The sequence below is a fragment of the Tursiops truncatus genome, chromosome 2 (genome assembly GCF_011762595.2).
Source record: "Tursiops truncatus isolate mTurTru1 chromosome 2, mTurTru1.mat.Y, whole genome shotgun sequence".
Classification (NCBI taxonomy): Eukaryota; Metazoa; Chordata; class Mammalia; order Artiodactyla; family Delphinidae; genus Tursiops; species Tursiops truncatus.
Genome location: NC_047035.1, coordinates 125,465,233 through 125,487,846, shown reverse-complemented (window position 1 = coordinate 125,487,846; position 22,614 = coordinate 125,465,233). Strand labels below are relative to the sequence as shown.

The following is a 22,614-nucleotide window of genomic DNA, read 5'->3' as shown; positions in this document are numbered from 1 at the left end:
TATCATTCTCTTTCTTTTTTTCTCCCTTTTATCCTGAGCCAAGTGGATGATAGCCTCTTGGTGCTCCAGCCAGGCATCAGGGCTGTGCCTCTGAGGTGGGGGAGCCAAGTTCAGGACATTGGTCCACCAGCGACCTCCCAGCTCCATGTAATATCAAACGGCGAAAATCTCCCAGAGATCTCCATCTCAACACCAAGACCCAGCTCCACTCAACAGCCAGCAAGCTACAATGCTCGACACCCTATGCCAAACAACTAACAAGACAGGAACACAACCCCACCCATTAGCAGAGAGGCTGCCTAAAGTCATAATAAGGTCACAGACACCCCAAAACACACCACCAGATGTGGATGTACCCACCAGAAAGACAAGATCCAGCCTCATCCACCAGAACACAGGCACTAGTCCCCTCCACCAGGAAGCCTACACAACCCACTGAACCAACCTTAGCTACTGGAGGCAGACACCAAAAAAAACAGGAACAACGAACCTGCAGCCTGCAAAAAGGAGACCCCAAACACAGTAAGTTAAGCAAAATGAGAAGACAGAGAAACACACAGCAGATGAAGGAGCAAGGCAAAAACCCACCAGACCTAACAAATGAAGAGGAAATAGGCAGTCTACCTGAAAAAAATTCAGAATAATGATAGTAAAGATGATCCGAAATCTTGAAAATAGAATGGAGAAAATACAAGAAACATTTAACAAGCACCTAGAAGAACTAAAGAGCAAACAAACATTGATGAACACCACAATAAATGAAATTTAAAATTCTCTAGAAGGAATCAATAGCAGAATAACTGAGGAAGAAGAACGGATAAGTGACCTGGAAGATAAAATAGTGGAAATAACTACTGGAGAGCAGAATAAAGAAAGAAGAATGAAAAGAATTGAGAACAGTCTCAGAGACCTCTGGGACAAAATTAAACACACGAACATTCGAATTATAGGGGCCCCAGAAGAAGAAGAGAAAAAGAAAGGGACTGAGAAAATATTTGAAGAGATTATAGTTGAAAACTTCCCTAATATGGGACAGGAAATAATGAATCAAGTCCAGGAAGCACAGAGAGTCCCATACAAGATAAATCCAAGGAGAAACACTCCAAGACACATATTAATCAAACTATCAAAAATTAAATACAAAGAAAAAATATTAAAAGCAGCAAGGGAAAAACAACAAATAATATATAAGGGAATCCCCATCATGTTAACAGCTGATCTTTCAGCAGAAACTCTGCAAGCCAGAAGGGAGTGGCAGAACATGTTTAAAGGGATGAAAGGGAAAAACCTACAACCAAGATTACTCTACTCAGCAAGGATCTCATTCAGATTAGACGGAGAAATTAAAACCTTTACAGTGAAGCAAAAACTAAGAGAATTCAGCACCACCAAACCAGCTTTACAACTACTGCTAAAGGAACTTCTCTAGGCAGAAAACAAAAGAGAAGGAAAAGACCTACAATAACAAACCCCAAACAATTAAGAAAATAGTAATAGAACATACATATAGAAAATTACCTTAAATGTAAATGGATTAAATGCTCCAACCAAAAGACACAGACTGGCTGAATGGATACAAAAACAAGACCTGTATACATGCTGTCTACAAGAGACCCACTTCAGACCTAGGGACACATGCAGACTGAAAGTGAGGGGATGGAAAAAGATATTCCATGCAAATGGAAACCAAAAGAAAGCTGGAGTAGCAATTCTCATATCAGACAAAATAGACTTTAAAACAAAGACTATTAGAAGAGACAAAGAAGGACACTACATAATGATCAAGGGATCGATCCAAGAGGAAGATATAACAATTGTAAATATTTATGCACCCAACATAGGTGCACCTCAATACATAAGGCAAATACTGACAACCATAAAAGGGGAAATCGACAGTAACACATTCATAGTAGGGGACTTTAACACCCCACTTTCACCAATGGACAGATCATCCAAAATGAAAATAAATAAGGAAACACAAGCTTTAAATGATACATTAAACAAGATAGACTTAATTGATATTTATAGGACATTCCATCCAAAAACAGCAGAATACACTTTCTTCTCAAGTGCTCATGGAACATTCTCCAGAATAGATCATATCTTGGGTCACAAATCAAGCCTTGGTAAATTTAATAAAATTGAAATCATATCAAGTATCTTTTCTGACCACAACGCTATGAGACTAGATATCAATTACAGGAAAACATCTGTAAAAAATACAAACACATGGAGGCTAAACAATACACTATTAAATAAACAAGGGATCACTGAAGAAATCAATGAGGAAATCAAAAAATACATAGAAACAAATAACAATGAAAACACAATGACCCAAAACCAAGGGGATGCAGCAAAAGCAGTTCTAAGATGGAAGTTTACAGCAATACAATTCTACCTCAAGAAACAAGAGACATCTCAAATAAACAACCTAACCTTACACCTAAAGCAATTAGAGAAAGAAGAATAAAACAACCCCAAAGTTAGCAGAAGGAAAGAAATCATAAAGATCAGATCAAAAATAAATGAAAAAGAGATGAGGAAAACAATAGCATAGATCAATAAAACTAAAAGCTGGTTCTTTGAGAAGTTAAACCAAATCGATAAACCATTAGCCAGACTCATCAAGGAAAAAAGGGAGAAGACTCAAATCAATAGAATTAGAAATCAAAAAGGAGAAGTAACAACTGACACTGCAGAAATACAAAGGATCATGAGAGATTACTACAAGCAACTACATGCCAATAAAATGGACAACCTGGAAGAAACTGACAAATTCTTAAAAAGGCACAACCTTCCGAGACTGAACCAGGAAGAAAGAGAAAATATGAACAGACCAAATACAAGCACTGAAATTGAAACTGTGAATAAAAATCTTCCAAAAAACTAAAGCCCAGATGGCTTCACAGGTGAATTCTATCAAACATTTAGAGAAGAGCTAAAACCTATCCTTCTCAAACTCTTCCAAAATATAGAGAGGGAGGAATACTCCCAAACTCATTCTATGAGGCCACAATCACCCTGATACCAAAACCAAAGATGTCACAAATAAAGAAAACTACAGGCCAGTATCACTGATGAACACAGATGCAAAAACCATCAACAAAATACTAGCAAACGGAATGCAGTAGCAGATTAAAAGGATCATACAACATGATCAAGCGGGGTTTATCCCAGGAATGCAAGGATTCTTCAATACACACAAATCAATCACTGTGATACACCATATTAACAAATTGAAGGACAAAAACCATATGATTGTCTCAATAGATGCAGAGAAAGCTTTCGAGAAAATTCAACACCCATTTACAATAAAAACCCTCCAGAAAGTAAGCACAGAGGGAACTTACCTCAACATAATAAAGGCCATATATGACAAACCCACAGCCAACATCATCCTCAATGGTGAAAAACTGAAAACATTTACACTAAGATCAGGAACAAGACAAGGTTGCCCACTCTCACCACTCTTATTCAACATACTTTTGGAAGTTTTAGCCACAGCAATCAGAGAAGAAAAAGAAATAAAAGGAAACCAAATTGGAAAAGAAGTAAAGCTGTCACTGTTTGCAGATGACATGATACTATACATAGAGAATCCTAAAGACGCTACCAGAAAACTACTAGAGCTAAGCAATGAATTTGGTAAAGTAACAGGATACAAAATTAATGCACAGAAATCTCTGGCATTACTATACACTAATGATGAAAAATCGGAAACGGAAATTAAGAAACCACTCCCATTTACCACTGCATCAAAAACAATAAAATATCTAGGAATAAACCTACCTAAGGAGACAAAAGACCTGTATGAAGAAAATTATAAGACACTGATGAAAGAAATTAAAGATGATACAAATAGATGGAGAGATATACCATGTTCTTGGATTGGAAGAATCAACATTGTGAAAATGACTATACTACCCAAAGCAATCTACAATTCAATGCAATCCTTATCAAACTACCACTGGCATTTTTCATAGAACTAGAACAAAAAATTTCACAATTTGTATGGAAACACAAAAGACCCCGAACAGCCAAAGCAATCTTCAGAAAGAAAAACGAGGCTGGAGGATCAGGCTCCCTGACTTCAGACTATACTACAAAGCTACAGTAATCAAGACAGTATGGTACTGGCACAAAAACAGAAATATAAATCAATGGAACAAGATAGAAAGCCCAGAGATAAACCCACACACATATGGTCACCTTATCTTTGATAAAGGAGGCAAGAATATACAATGGAGAAAAGACATCCTCTTCAATAAGTGGTGCTGGGAAAACTGGACAGCTACATGTAAAACAATGAAATTAGAACACTCCCTAACACCGTACACAAAAATTAACTCAAAATGGACTAAAGACCTAAATGTAAGGCCAGACACTATAAAACTCTTACAGGAAAACACAGGCAGAACACTCTATGACATAAAGCACAGCAAGATCCTTTTTGACCCACCTCCTAGAGAAATGGAAATAAAAACAAAACAAATGAGACCTAATGAAACTTAAAAGCTTTTGCACAGCAAAGGAAACCATAAACAAGACCAAAAGACAACCCTCAGAATGGGAGAAAATATTTGCAAATGAAGCAACTGACAAAGGATTAATCTCCAAAATTTAGAAGCAGCTCATGCAGCTTAATATCAAAAAAACAAACAACCCCATCCAAAAATGGGCAGAAGACCTAAACAGACATTTCTCCAAAGAAGATACACAGACTGCCAACAAACAGATGGAAGAATGCTCAACATCATTAATCATTAGAGAAATACAAATCAAAATTACAATGAGATATCATCTCACACTGGTCAGAACGGCCATCATCAAAAAAAATCTACGAACAATAAATGCTGGGGAGGGTGTGAAGAAAAGGGAACCCTCTTGCACTGTTGGTGGGAATGTAAATTGATACAGTCACTATGGAGAACAGTATGGAGGTTCCTTAAAAAACTACACATAGAAGTGCCATACGACCCAGCAATCCCACTACTGGGCATATACCCTGAGAAAACCATAATTCAAAAAGAGTCATGTATCACAATGTTCACTTAAGCTCTATTTACAATAGCCAGGACATGGAAGCAACCTAAGTGTCCATCAACAGATGAATGAATAAAGAAGATGTGGCACATATATACAGTGGAATATTACTCAGCCATAAAAAGAAACGAAATTGAGTTATTTGTAGTGAGGTGGATGGACCTAGAGTCTGTTATACAGAGTGAAGTAAGTCAGAAAGAGAAAAACAAATACCGTATGCTAACACATATATATGGAATCTAGAAGGAAAAAAAAAAGGTCATGAAGAACCTAGGGGCAAGACGGGAATAAAGATGCAGACCTACTAGAGAATGGACTTGACGACACGGAGAGGGGAAAGGGTAAGCTGGGACAAAGTGAGAGAGTGGCATGGACAAATGTACACTACCAAATGTAAAATAGTTAGTGGGAAGCAGCCGCATAGCACAGGGAGATCAGCTGGTGCTTTTTGACCACCTAGAGAGGTGGGATAGAGAGGGTGGAGGGAGGGAGACGCAAGAGGGAAGAGATATGGGGATATATGTATATGTACAAATGATTCACTTTGTTATAAAGCAGAAACTAACACACCATTGTAAAGCAATTATACTCCAATAAATATGTTTAAAAAAAAAAAAAGAAAAAGAACAAGTGTGGCTTTGTTCTGCCAGACCTACTGGAAAGCCCAGCAGCCCTGCCTTAGGAGGAGGCAGATCTGACAGGCCTCGGCACTGCACTGAGAAAGCACGCGGCCACTGCTCACCTGGACAGCCCCCAATCCCTTCCCATGCCAAGCGCAGGGGTTTGGTCCACCCACTCTTGCCCACGGTGATCCCAGGCACACCCATAGTGTTCTGCCCCTTCCAGTCGGCAAGCCCTGGAGGGCAGTGTTTCTCCACTGGGAATGTTTGTAAATGTTGGGTTACCACGACTGCTAGGTCATGCCCTGAAGCGCACCAGACAGTCCTGCACAAGGAGAGACCATTCTGCCCCTGGGGCCAATACAGCTGCCATTGAGTAATGGTCCTTTTAGGACAAGGTCACAAACTCAAATGCCAGTGAAGGCCAGGCAGATATCCTAAGGGTGATGCAGGCTCCCTTAAAATGGTCTTTTTGAGGCAGGAGATAGATGGGCTCCAGGTTAGGCATTTACAACTGGCCTTATGTTTGCATTTCCTGAGACAGGAGATAGGTGGGCTCCAGGTTAGACATTTAAAATCAGCCCTCCTCTTTGCTCTCCAAGATAGAAGCTACGACAGGGACAGGGTAAATACCCAATCTTTGTCTCTTGTGGATGCCTTAAGATAACAGTCATGGCAAGAACAAAGAGGGGCAAAACCTTGTTTGAGTAAAGGATCAAGGGATCTGCTTTTCCCCTCCTTGGGGTAAGGGAGACAATACACATGCGCAGAAAGGCTCCTTGGGGGTCAAAAGTCAGGGAACAACCCCAGGCCACAGTGACTCTTGCTTCTCCCAGACACCTTCATGTCAGGACCCATCTTGGCTGAGAGGTGCATGTGCACCTAAAGGGAGGGTCCTGAGACAAATTAGCCAGGGGGGACAAAGTGAGATGATTGGCCAGAAGGGAGACACCCGGAAAACTGCCCCCTTATAAAGGATTTAAACTTCCCAAAGGCGCAACTCTCTGACTTCGCCTGTGCGTCTTTCCGCATGTACTTTGCTTTTCCAATAAACTTTTAGCTTTTCTCTTTACCTTCTGCCTCCTCGCCTGAATTCATTCTTGACAAGGCAGGCAAGCACTGGGGGTTTAGGCCCTAGTTGCTGGCCTCTGTGGTCTAGCAGTTAGATTCCCGGTCCGGGAACTAAGATCTTGCTTTCAGCTACTGCTCGCTACTGCTTGCTGCAAGCTGCTGCTTACTGCTGTGTGCGACTGAAATCATTTTGAATTGTGTTCTGTCGGGACCCGGCTCTGAATGTACCAAGAGGTCTGTGCAAAGCCAAGGCTGACAGTACTGAGCAAAGCTAGTACTGGAAGGTACAAAATGGGAAAGCAAAGCTTCCCGAGAGGTGATTCCCCTCAAGATTTCCCCAAGCAATTCCCTGGTTGTAAAATGATGCTCTTTGGGGTATTTTTGCTATGCAACATATTATGTTGTAATGTAGGATTTAAACTTAGACCACAGTATAGAGTAAAATGGAAACCCTCTACAGAACCCCCTTTAACCACGCCGGCTATCCCCATATATCGACCCGCACATTGGGCTAAAGGAAATGTTACTGGATCAGCTGTATGGAGGGAGGCTACATTGGAGAAACAGTTAGATGATGTATGGCCTCCTTGGGGAGTTGCTGATGGGTATGGAAACATTTGGTTTTGGTATAGGGAAGATTTTTTGTAGATTGGGTATATAAGAAATTATATTGGGTTATGTGGGAAATAGCTAGAATTAAAATGATCATGGGATATGTAAATTTTAAAGATGCAGATAAAGCTATGCAAAGAAATAGATATAAAGCTTAATTGATTTATTGCAGATATTTTAAGAATAGGTTAGGTCTTGCAGTACGGTGTTTTCCAAGACGGCCAATAATAGGAAGAGATACGATCTGGAAGTGGAACGGCAGGCCTGTGAAGGTAGAGCATGGAGTACCCGGCGGGACTTGGACTGCTTGGTACTGACCTATAAAGAAAATAGCTTACGTGAGCCAAAACATCACCGAGGTGTGAAAAACCAAAGAGATTGTGCCTGATTTTGTCGAAGTACAAAGAGACCACAGGAGCTGTGATCAGGATATGCTCCACCGCAGGAGACTGTGTGAGGAAAACATTAATGAGATTATTGTGTGAACCGCTTACGTAAGCGGGTGTTTTTTGTTAAAGTGGTTAATGTGTTATTGTTTGTGTAAGATTTTTGGCTCAAGAATAAAAGGTTGCGAAAGGTTAAAAGATGATATGAAAAATAAGAATAGGGAACTGTAGAACTATAAATGTTGCAGCTTTTTGCTAATAAAATGTCAGATCCTTGCATCCAAGAAGAGGTGTCTTGAGTTCTGTCCTCGCCGACGCCGTCCTCCCCTCTGGCAACCCTGAACCGCTGAGGCTGGTCCTCGGCAAGTGGCGCCCGCACAGGGACCTGAAGGGGTAAGTATAATATTCGGACGGATAGGAGTCTCACCATAGGGTGCTGCAGACCCCCAGTTAAAGGAAAACTGGTAAGTGAAGGTGAGTAATAGGTACTAATATGGGACATGCTGAGTCTAAAGAGAGACTATTATTTATTGATATTATTAAGCATATGCTGACGAACGAAATGTCAAATCAAATGTCAAAGAAAGTGAAACCAGACATAGAGCCTGTGAAACAACTGATTTCCCCGCTTCAGCAGCTTTCTCTTGAATCAAAATGTAACAAGGAAGTTCAAACTTCCTCTCTGTCTTTAGGGTCTAAAGCTTTATCATTTAATAAAAGGAGTCAGAGAGGAAGCAAGCGCCGATATGCTGCGTCCACCTTAGATGCCCCCGAAGTCACCTGGGGGGCTATTAAAAGGCTGTGTAACAATGCTGAGGCTGTGGTAAATACTCAAGGCTTACCGCTTACTACCTGTAATTTTTTTATGGCTCTTTTGACCTTGCTTTCAGTTCAGGTAAGTGCTAATACAACCTATTGGGCTTATTTTCCTGATCCGCCTATATTACATGCTGTTACTTGGAAGGATTCTGCTGTTACAGTGTCTTCATCTTTATCAGAATTGACAGATGGTATAAAGGGAATGCAAAATTATGGGCAATTTGTAATAAATAGAAATCATACGTTTAAAGGGCAAACTGATTTTCCACCAATTTGTTTTTATGTAAAGAAAAATAGCTTAGATAAAGGAAAAAATGGATGTTTGCCAGTAAGTGATTTTGGCTTATTAACAGATTCTCCTAAGGAGCCTTCAGGCAAAGATAAAACCACCAGACATTTATGGTCTTTAATAGGAAAGTTTGTAGATTCAGGTACTAGAGGAGAATCAAAAATCCATCCATTTAAATATCCTGATTGTGATATTATATCAGATAAAGCAATAGATGAATGGAGAGGAATAGATATTAATGTTGGGTTTCCATCTTGGGTCTATTGCATGCATAATAAGGAAGCCAAAATTGTTATTCCTGGGAGTAAATATTATGTTTCTGATTGGAGTATGGATAGGCCTGATAGTGATTATAGACAGTATTTACAACATGTAATACGATATAACTGGAAGGACTCTTTAATTCCTTCTCCTTTAAGAATTAATAGATGGAATAGTTTTGGTTGGATAGCACCTATGTATACCTTTAATCATAAAAATAATGTTTATATACAACCTTAATTATGGAGATTATTATTAGCTATAGGAAATGTGACATTAAAGAGACCAAATGTTAGGGAGAGTGTATATTATGTACAAACTTGTGTTATGTCCCCATATGTTTTATTATTAACCAATAAGTCTGATAATTTGCAGATTGTACGAAAATATAAAAGATTTCATGTGTTATGTACAGAATGTATGTTAACCACCTGTATAATACCCAATATGAAAGTTCAAATTATTATGTTGTTGAAAAAACCTGCTTATATTATGTTACCAGTTACTTTAGAAGAATCTTGGTATAGTGATAAAGGTGTAGAAGTTATTAAAAGGGTTAGTGAATTAATGAGGCCTAAAAGATTTGTTGCTACTTTAATTTTAGGAATATCTGCTTTAATAGGGATTGTAAGTTCTTTTTCCTTAGCAACGTATACATTAGTTAAGGAAGTACAAACTGCTCAATATGTTAATGATTTGTCTAAAAATATATCTTTAGCCTTAGCAATTCAAGAAGCTATAGATAGGAAGTTAGAAAATAAGGTTGATGCATTAGAGGAAGCAGTCTTGCATGTAGGCCAAGAGCTAACAGCTCTAAAAATAAGATTATCTCTTACTTGTCATGCAAAGTTTTCTTGGGTTTGTGTAACACCGTTAATAGTAAATGAATCAGAATATACCTGGGAGAAGATACAAATGCATATTTTAAATGTTTGGAATTCCAGTGATATAGGAATAGATTTAAACAAATTGCATCAACAAATACATGATATTGCTTCCTTTCAGTTAAACATTAATCCATCCAAAATTACAGAAGAAATGTTTCAAAATATGAGAAATTTTTTTCAAGAAAATTCTTTTACCCATATGTTGATAAATTATGGAGCAGCTGGCATTGTAATAATTTTGTTTTTAATTTGTTTTCCAGTCTTCCTCAGATTGATCCATGCCGCCTTAAAGAGCGTTTATCGGACCAAATTGGAATTGCATACCCTTTATTTAAAAAATAAAAAAGGGGGAGATGTCGGGACCCGGCTCTGAATGTACCAAGAGGTCTGTGCAAAGCCAAGGCTGACAGTACTGAGCAAAGCTAGTACTGGAAGGTACAAAATGGGAAAGCAAAGCTTCCCGAGAGGTGATTCCCCTCAAGATTTCCCCAAGCAATTCCCTGGTTGTAAAATGATGCTCTTTGGGGTATTTTTGCTATGCAACATATTATGTTGTAATGTAGGATTTAAACTTAGACCACAGTATAGAGTAAAATGGAAACCCTCTACAGAACCCCCTTTAACCACGCCGGCTATCCCCATATATCGACCCGCACATTGGGCTAAAGGAAATGTTACTGGATCAGCTGTATGGAGGGAGGCTACATTGGAGAAACAGTTAGATGATGTATGGCCTCCTTGGGGAGTTGCTGATGGGTATGGAAACATTTGGTTTTGGTATAGGGAAGATTTTTTGTAGATTGGGTATATAAGAAATTATATTGGGTTATGTGGGAAATAGCTAGAATTAAAATGATCATGGGATATGTAAATTTTAAAGATGCAGATAAAGCTATGCAAAGAAATAGATATAAAGCTTAATTGATTTATTGCAGATATTTTAAGAATAGGTTAGGTCTTGCAGTACGGTGTTTTCCAAGACGGCCAATAATAGGAAGAGATACGATCTGGAAGTGGAACGGCAGGCCTGTGAAGGTAGAGCATGGAGTACCCGGCGGGACTTGGACTGCTTGGTACTGACCTATAAAGAAAATAGCTTACGTGAGCCAAAACATCACCGAGGTGTGAAAAACCAAAGAGATTGTGCCTGATTTTGTCGAAGTACAAAGAGACCACAGGAGCTGTGATCAGGATATGCTCCACCGCAGGAGACTGTGTGAGGAAAACATTAATGAGATTATTGTGTGAACCGCTTACGTAAGCGGGTGTTTTTTGTTAAAGTGGTTAATGTGTTATTGTTTGTGTAAGATTTTTGGCTCAAGAATAAAAGGTTGCGAAAGGTTAAAAGATGATATGAAAAATAAGAATAGGGAACTGTAGAACTATAAATGTTGCAGCTTTTTGCTAATAAAATGTCAGATCCTTGCATCCAAGAAGAGGTGTCTTGAGTTCTGTCCTCGCCGACGCCGTCCTCCCCTCTGGCAACCCTGAACCGCTGAGGCTGGTCCTCGGCAGTGTTCTTTGACATAGACACACTTTGTTGCCATTTTAAATCACAAAGGGGTGTTTTCTGTGATTTAATTCTACAAAGAAAGGTGCTCTCACATTTTTTTCCTTGAAAGACTCAGCCATCTTACCCTATTTTTCATTTTCCCACTTTTTATGAAGATGTGGGTAAAGAAACATTTCAGTCTCCTCTTAACTGCACCACAAGGAAAGCAACAGCACAAATTTGAGGATAAAGGGCACTTGCCACTTAGCACCAGAGAAGAGAGCCAAGAGGACATGGTGCAGACTGTGGCAACCTGATATATGACCACAGTTCAAAGTGCTGTCCACCTGCACTGGCCCTGAGCTGCTCTCATGAGGCCAATGGCTGGACCCTGCATTCCCAAGAGGTCAGGAACAGTGCAAAGGAGGCAGGCACCCAACCCCCAAAGAGGCGACCCGCAAGAATTACAGTGACTTCTGTCCCAGTGACCCAAGTAAGTGGGGATGTCTACACTGACCAGAGCCCTTCAGTTCCACTCAGCAGTTACACAGCAGAGATATGTTAGATGTGAGTGTCCAGGTGGGGTGAGCACAGAGCACCTGAGAGGGGCTGTCACAGATGGGGAGGTTTTCATGGGTGGCAGTTTCTTCCTCTGTAGCCATTTGTGACTTGGGCAGCAGATGCTGACAAGGGTAAAAGAAGTGGTTGAGATACAGACATGGCTACTATGTATGTCATAAATTCCTCGGTCATCACAAATTCCTAGGAAAGGACTGAAAAGGGATTTGATTTGAGAGAGAAAATGCTTACCATTGTGAAGAGACAAAATTCTCCTTTCTTACTAGGTCCCGGCTCTTCACCCCAAATGCACAGGCTAGGAAAAGACATTGTTTTCCCAGGGTCTCCTCTGATCTGCCTTAACCTCCTAGGCTTACATTTCCGAGGCAGTAGAGACGGACACAGAAAGCCCTTTGTCCGGCACTGACTGCCTCAGGCACTGACATTCTCAGGAGAGGGCCTCCCTTCAGCTCCAGAGAGACCCTGAGGGTGTGACCCTAGGGCTCTTGACAGTTCTGTTCTTTGTCAGGGACAAGACCACCCACAAGTTTTGGGGTTAGGAGCAGCAAAGGAATCTGTGAGACTGGGCAGACAATTTCAAAAATCCCACAAACTTAACCACCAAAGTTCTGCTTGGGCCCAGGAACACCCAGATCACCGGGTCCCAGGTGACGTATGGGTCTACAAGGCAGACCCACCCATCCCTCTCACATCCTTGCAGGGAAAACCCACCAACTTCATGGCCCTGGGGAATGTGTGCTTTGTAACCTGAATTCCACAAGAAAAAAAATTTTCTTCCATTTGCAGCAAAACATGCAGCCACGACTGATCCAGTGCTGGAAACATGTCTAACCACCTTAGCAAAAGTCTCCTGAGCAAAGATTTTACACAGGAGTCTTAAAAATTCCTTTTCTCTTTTTAATGGTTGGGGAGGATTATAAAGAATTTTCTATCTTGTCAAAAAATGTATATGGTTTCATTAAAACAATCTTCTTTCAGAGCATGGCCCACACTAGGACCCAAGAGGGAACAGAGGGGACCTGGAGAATCTTCTTGGCTGGTTCAGAAACAAACCTGAAGCCTGCTGCATCTGGGACAGGGCAGGGAGCAGTGCCAGCCCAGTGCAGGAGGTTCAAAGACAGAGGACAGGACAGTGCTAGGCTCCAAAGACAAGCTGGAATCAGCCTGTGGTAGCAGAGGGTGGGGCCTGTCAGGCCAGAAGCCCAGAAACTCCAAACATGGAAACTGGTGTAGTCTGAAGGACCATTACAACATCGAAAGCACAAATGGGTACAAACCACTACTAGATCTTCAAATGAAGAGAAAACTTCCAGTGCAACTGAACTTGTGCTCTGAAGAAATGCACAAGAAAGACAGGATGCCCAATGGAAATGGGATTCTGAAGAAATCCTGTAACCCCTCTGCTGCATTTGCCAATATGGGGCATGATCTGGCTGGAGAGTAAAGTGCAGGAGGCTTTCAGCAAAAGATGAGTCCGGAGAGATGGTTGAGGGATGGATGACAAAAGGCCTCAAAGGATAATCTGAGTTGGGATTTCACCCTGTAGGTATGGAGGAAATGAGGGGTGAGTTTTATGCAGGGCAGTGACATGAGTAAATTTAAATAGAAAATAGAAAATAACCCATGAAATATTGATGTGCCAGCACAGTATCAGGTACAAATATTAGGTTAAATCACCTAAAATTGTTGATAATCAATGATTTTGATCTATAAAAATGAGAATTTCACTTGGTTCAATCTATGTGATTTGATGCAATTAAGTGACAAATAGGCAATGTCTATCGTTTCAAAGGACACCAAAATGAACACCCCAGGAGGACTGATGAGAAAAGCAGGAGCTGTCTGCACATGGCCATCTCCTCACCTCTCTGGCTCCTGCTAAAGAGACTTGATGCTCTGGTAGCTGCAGAACATCTGACAGTGAATGCCAGATTCTACTCCTACACTCTGGCACTGAAACATATAAATATGAAGCCATTTGAAGTGCCCTTCCTGAAGTTTTAAGGCCAAAGGGCAGTGGCCATGTTTGTGTAAAGAGAACAATCAGGCCTCCTTCACTAAGACTTTGTATTCATCTCAGTTTACTGTAGATTTGAAATCAGCTTTTTCATAAAATAAAAGCAACATACAATGCAAAAAAAAAGAATCCCTTCCCACAGCTTCAGGCCTGAGTGCTGATGAGCCCTAACTGCCAACTCAGCCATACCTTCTCTCTGAAAATCCAGACCCATGTATTCCATGTATCATGCCCCCTGGACCCCTCCTCCTGGCTTTCTCATCATCGAAAACTGAACCTCAGTCTCAGACCCAGCTCCAGATCAAAGTTGTTTCAACTCGACCCCAATGAATTACTGTCTACCATGACGGGAGCTAGGTTATGGCTGGTGAACAAAATGGATCTCCTTCAGTCTCCCTTCTGCTCATGCCAGAAATTCTAACTAGTCCCTCTCCATCCCTCCCCATTCACCTCCAATTCATCAATAAGTCATATCAATTTGGATACCTTAGACTCACCCTCTTTTTTCATCCCCCTGACATATGAATTAGGATGCAAGTAATAGAAAACCTGGCTAAGGTAAGTACAGCCTAATCATAGAGGTAACAACTATTGCACAAAACAGAGGTATGGAGGTGGGTCGTTTGGGGCAGATTAGATAGGCCCCTGATGGCACAGCTCTGGATGGGCAATTCTCTGACTGTTGGCCTTTTCCTCATGGTTCCAAGATGGCTGCTGCGGCACCAAGCACCATCCTCACACAGCAGCTTCCCAGGGAAGAAAATGTTTCTCTGAAGTTTTCAGCAGGCCTTCTCTTGGGCTTCCCAAATTTGGTCACATGACTACTGCTGCAAGGGAGGCTGGACAAGTGATTATCTAGCAAAAGAAAACAGGACTCATACCCCTGGGTGAGGCACCCCCAAAACTGGAGAATAATTATACTGCAGAGCTTCTCCCATAGAAGTGAGAGTTCTGAGCCCCACACTGAGCTCCCCAGCCCAGGGGTCCTGTACCAGGAAGATGCAGGGCATATGGCTTTGAAGGCCAGTGGGGCTTAATTTCAGAAGTCCCAAAGGACTGGGGGAAATAGAGACTTCACTCTTAAAGAACACACACAAAATCTCACACACTCTGGGACTTTGGGCAAAAGCAGTAATTTGATAGGAACCTGGGCCAGAACTACCTGCTGGTACTGGTACTGGAGAGTCTCCCAGAGAGATGGTGGTGGGGGGAGGGGAGAGGCTGTTTGGCTCACCCTGGGGACACAGACACAGGTGGCAGCCATTCTTGGGAGCTTCTTCTACTGTGTCGACACTGATGCTGGTGGGTGCCATTGTGGAATCCTCCCTCTAGCTCATTAGTGCCAAGACCTGGCCCCACCCAACAGCCTGTAGGTGCCAGAGCTGGGACGCCTCAGGTCAAGCAACTGAGTGCGGACACAGCCCCATCCACCAGCAGACAGGCTGCCTAGAGATTTCCTGAGCCCACAGCCACTTCTAGACGTGTCTTTAGACATGGCCCTGCCCACCAGAGGACCAAGACCCAGCTCCACCCATCAGTGGCCAGGCACCAGCCCTGCCCTACAGGAAGTCTGCTCTAGCCTCTGGACAGCCTCACCCACCAGGGGGCAGACACCAGACACAAGAAAACCACAGTCCCACAGCCTGTGGACCAGTCTGCCCACAGCAGGCAAGACGCTGTCCTGGGACCAGCTAGGTCTCAGCCCTGAGAACTAGCGGCCAACACCAGCTTTGGGACACCCCAGACCCCATACCCAACTGCATCAGGAACTGCCCCACCCCAGCAAACTGACATGAGCTCTGTTATCCCTGGGCCCTGCAACCAGACTCCAGGACCCAGCTGTGCCTGCCAGTAGTCTGGCACTAACCTCAGGACCTGGCTCCACTCACCAGTGGGCGGGCAACAGCCCTGGAGTCTTCTGGACCCTGACTTCACCCACCAGTGAGCCAGCACTGGCCCTGGGACCCCCTAGGGTTCTGCAGTCAGCCACCTTGTGAACAGGCTCCATCAACCAACAGTCAGCAGCCTCCACACAAGGAAGGGTCTGGCAACCACTAGACTAGGGGCAAAACCAAGCCTACCAGACCACCCACGTAGTCAACCTGCCACAACAGAAGGACCCATGCAGCACTCATAGAGGGACTCCCTAGAGCATATAGCTGGGGTGAAAAGAAAGGAGTGCACTGCTAGGACACATAGGATGTCTCCTACAGAAGGCCACTCCTCCAAGATGGGGAAACATAAATAACCTACCAGATACACAAAAATACAAACAGCAACTTAGGCAATGTGAGGCAACAGGGAAACATGTTCCAGACAAAGGAACAAGATAAAACCCCAGAAGAAGAACTAAGTAAAGTGGATATAGGCAATCTACTCAAGAAGGAGTTCAGGGTAGTGATTGTAAAGATGATCAAAGAACTTGGGAGAAGAATGGATGCACAGAGCAAAAAGTTAGAAGTTTTTAACAAAGAGAAAATATAAATAATAGCCAGAGATGAAGAATACAATAACTGAAATGAAAAATACACCAGAAGGAATCAACAGAAGGCTAAATGATACAGAGGAATGGATCAGCAAGCTGGAAGACAGAGTAGTGGAAACCACTGCCACTGAACAGAAAAAAGAAAAAAGAATGAAAAGAAATGAAGACACAGTTTAAGAGACCTCTAGGACAACACCAAGTACACTAATATTTGCATTATAGGGTCCCAAAAGGAGAAGAGAGAAAGAGGCTGAGAACATACTTGAAGACATAATAGCTGAAAACTTCCCTAACCTGGGAAGGGAAACAGTCACCCAAGTCCAGGAAGCACAGAGACTCCCATACAGGATCAACCCAAAGAGGAACACACCAAGACACATAATAATTATAAAATAACAGAAATTAAAGATAAAGAGAGAATATTAAAAGCAGCAAGGGAAAACCAACAAATAACATACAAAGGAACTCCCATAAGGCTATCAGCTGATTTTTCAGCAGAAACTCTGCAGGCCAGAAGGGAGTGGCACAATATATTTCAAGTGATGAAAGGGAAAACCTACAACAAAGAATACTCTACCCAACAAGGGTCTCAATCAGATTAGATGGAGAGATCAAAAACTTTACAAACTAGTAAAAGCTAAGGAGGTCAGCACCACCAAACCAGCTTTACAACAAATATTAACGGAACTTCTCTAGGTGAGAAAGAAAAGGCTGCAACTAGAAACAAGAAAATTACAAAATGAGAAAGCTCATCAGTAAAGGCAAATATACAATAAAGGTAGGAAATCCTCCACACACAAAGCTAGTAGGAAGGTTTAAATACATAAGCAGTAAAATCACCTATATCCATATTAAGCAGTTAAAAGATACACAAAACAATCGGATATAAAATATGATATCAAAAACAGTATTCAAGAGGTGAGAAGAGAACAAATGCAAGGTTTTTAAAACGTATTTGAAATTAAGAGATCAGCAACTTAAAACAATCACATAAATCTATAGATTGCTATATTAAAACCTCATGGTAGTGATTAACCTAAAATCTATAAGAGGTATACACACAAAAAGGAAAAAGGAATTCAAACGTAACACTAAAGATAGTCATCAAATCACAAGAGAAAATAAAAACAAAAGAAGAATAAAGGGAAAAAAAGAAAGACCTATAAAAACAACCCCCAAACAATTAACAAAATGGCAATAAGAACATACATATCAATAATTACCTTAAATGTAAACGGACTAAATGCTCCAATCAAAAGACAGAGAGTGGCTGAATGGATACAAAAACAAGACCCATATATATGCTGCCAGAAGAGACTCACTTCAGAGCTAAAGACACACACGTACTGAAACTGAGGGGACAGAAAGAAGTATTTCATGTAAATGGAAATCAAAAGAAAGCCAGGGTAGTAATACTTATATCAGACAAAATAGACTTCAAAATAAAGACTGCTACATGAGACAAAGAAGGATACTACATAATACATAATGTAGTATCACACTACATAATGTAGTATGATACTACATATGTAATACATACTACATAATGATCAAGAAGAAGATATAATGATTATAAATATATATGCAACCAACATAGGAGCACCTAAATACATAAAGCAAATATTAACAAACATAAAGGGGGAAATCAACAGTAACACAGTAATAGTAGGGGACTTTAACAAACCACTTGTATCGATTGACAGATCATCCAGACAGAAAATCAATAGAGAAACACTGGCCTTAAATGACACATTAGACCAGATGGACTTAACTGATATTTATAGAGCATTCCATCCAAAAGTAACAAAATACACATTCTTTTCAAGTGCACATGGAACATTCTCCAAGGTAGATCACATGCTAGACCACTATAACCAGGGCACTGTGCTCAAACTTGACTAATGAACACTACTGAATTCATGACTGATTAATTAGTGAGTAAACAAACTGGTCTCTGAAAGATGGACTGGCCCAAGGGAAAGAGGAAGCCTCAAGGGCAACAGTGGATAGAATACTTTCTGCAGGAAGGCAAGGTCTAGGACACTGGCTTGGCTGAAGTGACGGTCTTAATATGAGAGACAAGAACTACTGAACAGGTAAGGCAAAGGTGTGGAACTCTGAATGCCATGCTCACTGTGTTCTTTTAGAACACTTATTCTCTACCCCTCATGTTTCCATGTGGAAAGACCTCAGCTGCAGTAAGGCTACACCCAGTAAGTGGGGTGACTGGTCTGCCTGGGAGTCTGGGGGAAAGAGCTGATGTGCTCACCAGCCCCTCTGCCTGCAGGAGGACGAGGGCCCTGAGGTGGGCTCCTCACCCACAGCACTGCCTGCCCCTGTGACAGAGCCCTCCCCCTCCAGCTCTGTCCATGACAGCTGCAGGGGGAGAAGCTACATAATTCTTGGGTGAAATCTCAGGGGCTGAAATGGGCAATTTTTGAGTGCAATTCTTCTAGAGCAGGAGCCATGACTGCCATTCGCTCTAAGCTGGGGAGAGGAAGATGGCTATTGCGTATTAGCCCTGAAGATCCCAACTCAGCAGTTTACCATTTATTTGGTCGGCAATGACGAGCCAACATAGTTTAAGTCCCGTGCAGTCCAACAGCTAGAGAACAGAACCTGAAAGATTGTTTCAGGCTATCAAAACACTTCCCGTCCTAAGTACCTCCCCCCGCCATTCCAAACACTGACTGAAGAGGTGAACATGGGCCAAGTTTCCCAGGCCCACTGGTTTACATTCTGCCCTGCTCCTCTGACCAGAAGTGTGAGTCTTGTTGATGCTTCCCCTGCAAGCCCTGCCTTAGTGAGTCTCTGCTGATGCCCTGGTCTGTAGCACAGTCCCTCTTATCTCAATGGCTTTTGCTCTCCGAAGCACACAGTATACTGACCTCACGTGTGCAAGGACGCTCCCCGGATTGGGAAGCACAGTGAATCTGGCCCACTAAACTGGTCAGTCTCCTGGCCTGCAGTCCAAACAGTCCACTCCTGTTGACCACACAGAACCACACAATGTCCCTCTGAGAGGCAGCCACTCAAAGGTCGCGTGTGCCGGTGAAGCCGCTGCCCCCCCCCCCCCCCCCCCCGCCACACCAGAGAGAGTGCCCTCCATCCAAGCAAACGCACACGCCCACCTTGTAGAGCAGTTAGGCAACGCGAGGAAAGCTGCATCGAAGTGGTGCTGAACTGAGCTCCCTGAGCAGGTGCAGGGCTGAAACAAAAGGCTCACAGTGGCTCGAAGTCACAGGAAGTAACCGCCCAGGGAAACGCGGCTGTGCCTCCTCCCTTGACCAGCCAGGCAGACAGGCTGGCAGGCACACCGGTGGGCTCCAAAAGCTTCAGCTCCCCCTGCTCCCCTCTCCAGCTGCCCTGCCCATGCTGAAGTTCTAGCAGCTTCCTGGTCAAGCCCGTGGGAGCATAAACAAAGCAAGGCGTTTAAGGAGAATTAGGCAGTGTTCACAGAGAAAAGTCCTCAGTATCATTTGAAGAGGAGCAGAAACACACCAGCAATGACACCATGGCTGCCCAAACTTGCTGGCTACGGCCTTCTGATGCCCTGCGTTCTGATGCCCTCATGGTGATCTCTACATTCTACAGAGCACGGCGGACAAGTACAAGGGCTGAGGGCAGACTGAACAGTAGCAGATTCTAGCGTATGACTCTCCAGATACTGGTACAGAGTTGGGGGGGAGGCAGTCAATGCCAGGTCGCACATGAGTGAACTCCAACCCCCCCAGCAGGAGGCACCTGAGGCCAGCAATGGCTCGAGAGGAGACCAAGGGGAGAGGAAGACAGTTTTGACTGAACGGTCTGAAAAGAGCAACAGCGTGTTGGTCAAGAAGCCCCTGAGAGACAGAGGGTGTGACTGTCCAGAGGCATCACCTTAATGTCTACCACTGGGTTAACACAGGAGAGACTGATATTTAACACTTTGTCAGCTGTAGCTATTCGGCAAAAGCTTAGCAAGTTTTGGATTTTTAACAGAAGTTTTTATTGTTTAAATGAAGGTACCTCATGGATAATGATAACACTTGGAAGAAAGATAATTACAAAAATAGATTTAAAAATACATACACACAGACACATATCTTAGCAGGAGAAGCAAAGCCCTTGTTTCTATCAAACACCTCCAGACACAGGTATTTTGACTCTGCGTGCCAACCCAATTAACAGGCCATCACAAACACTCTCTCACAGCAGCTAGGGGACAAGAAAGGTCTGTGGGGAGGAAGAGGGGGTTTGCTGTGGCAAGGTAAGTTGTGGAAGGAAGCCACACTATCCTCCCAGTGCTGAGAACTCTGTTGGCACCAAAAGGAATTTCGAAGTTGGAAATCCTTCCCATCAGAGAACAGATGGAGAACCCGCACATCCTGAGGGGAAGTAATCTGAAGCAGTCTTTAAGATAAATACTTCCAGGGACTTTCCTTGTGGCGCAGTAGTTAAGAGTCCGCCTGCCAGTGCAGGGGACAGGGGTTCCAGCCCTGGTCCGGGAAGATCCCACATGCCGCAGAGCAACTAAGCCCATGCACCACAACTACTGAGGCTGCGCTCTAGAGCCCACGAGCCACACCTACTGAGCCCCCATGCTACAACTACTGAAGCCCATGTGCCTAGAGCCCCTTCTCTGCAACAAAGAGAAGCCACCACAATGAGAAGCCCGCACACACAATGAAGAGTAGCCCCCACTAGCCGCAACTAGAGAAAGCCCGCACGCAGCAACGAAGACCCAACACAGCCAAAAATAAATAAATATTTTAAAAGTAATTAAAAAAAATTTTTTTAAGATAAATACTTCCATAGGGTAATTGAAGTGGTTTGTATCTAGTGATGGCATGCCTCACTATTTCCAGCACTGTGTTGTGTTAGGACTATGTTGCCTTAGATCCTGAACCCGTGCCATTTATCAAAGACAATAAAATCCCAAAGGCACAACTACTTATCATCAGATAATCCAATGGAAAGTTTAATTGAGGCTTCAGTGTAATGCCTCTTGGCAGTGATCCCTACATCTAATTCTCTGGCTAATTTTCATTTCATTAAAGACATTTCCCAGTATGCCTAAGCTTATTACTTCAAAAAGCAGCCATTGGAACTATGCAGACAATAATTGCCTTCTTGGGGTGGGAGGGAGAGGCAAGAAGGAGGAGATATGGGGATATATGCATACATATAGCTGACTCACTTTGTTATACAGCAGAAACTAACACACCACTGTAAAGCAATTATACTCCAATAAAGATGTTAAAAAATGATAATAATAATGAACATTGCTTTGCAATCAAAATAAATAAATAAATAGTTGCCTTCTTACCAGAACGACTGGCACCTCTTATCTGCCAGCCTGGCCTGGATGAGAGAAGAGGACCCGGCCAGCTACTGACAGGAGAACTTGCTCTCTTCTCCGTGGACCATCTGTAATCAAATGGGCCATATTTCTAAGTGTTTCAGCAGCTGATCTCTTAGTTTAGCATTAAAAGGCCTTCTCCAGAGCTGACATCACATGATGAGTAATTTCCCGGCATGTCCAAGGCTTCCTCAGGGCTGGAGGTGTTTGGAATCACTTACTTGGCTGGTCAGGTGCCGGCTCTTCCTGAATTCACTAAGTCTTGTCCAAAAGGGTCTTCTATTGTCTGCTTTCTTCTGAGCTTTGAGTGTACATTTTCTGGCCTTAGACGCATCCATGATTGTATTATGTAATCCTACAGTAATCCCCTGGAGACTTGAATGATGTGTAGTAATTTCTCATCATTTTTCTTCTTTTGAGCCCAAATTTGGGCTAAACACAGACACAGAAAAAATCTTTGGCATCATTCTCCTCCCTTAGTCTCTATGTTTAATTCCTGAACCTTCATTTTACTTATAACTGCGCTAGAATGTAATAGATTAACAAAAATGAATCAAGGAGATCTTAGCTCCACTTGGATTACTTTAGGAGTCAAGACTTGTTTTCCCTCAGCTGAAGTAATGAAGAAATTTATGCTCAGAATAAGATAAGCAGAAAAATCAGGTTGAGCTGGGATACCTGGCTAGAAGGCAGTTCCAGATTTCATTACAAA

At 42.4% G+C, this 22,614-nt stretch overlaps 1 protein-coding gene and 1 long non-coding RNA gene across 5 annotated transcripts in view; one reads left to right on the top strand and one right to left on the bottom strand.

Moving 5' to 3' along the window:
- The window catches only part of ADAMTS17 (ADAM metallopeptidase with thrombospondin type 1 motif 17), a 355,712-nt gene that overhangs the window by 216,751 nt on the left and 116,347 nt on the right, over positions 1–22,614 (bottom strand). The window lies entirely within an intron of this gene.
- On the top strand, positions 8,132–10,362 carry LOC141278051 (uncharacterized). Its single transcript, XR_012330247.1, has 2 exons — positions 8,132–8,627; positions 10,249–10,362. It is a non-coding gene; the product is annotated as an uncharacterized lncRNA (long non-coding RNA).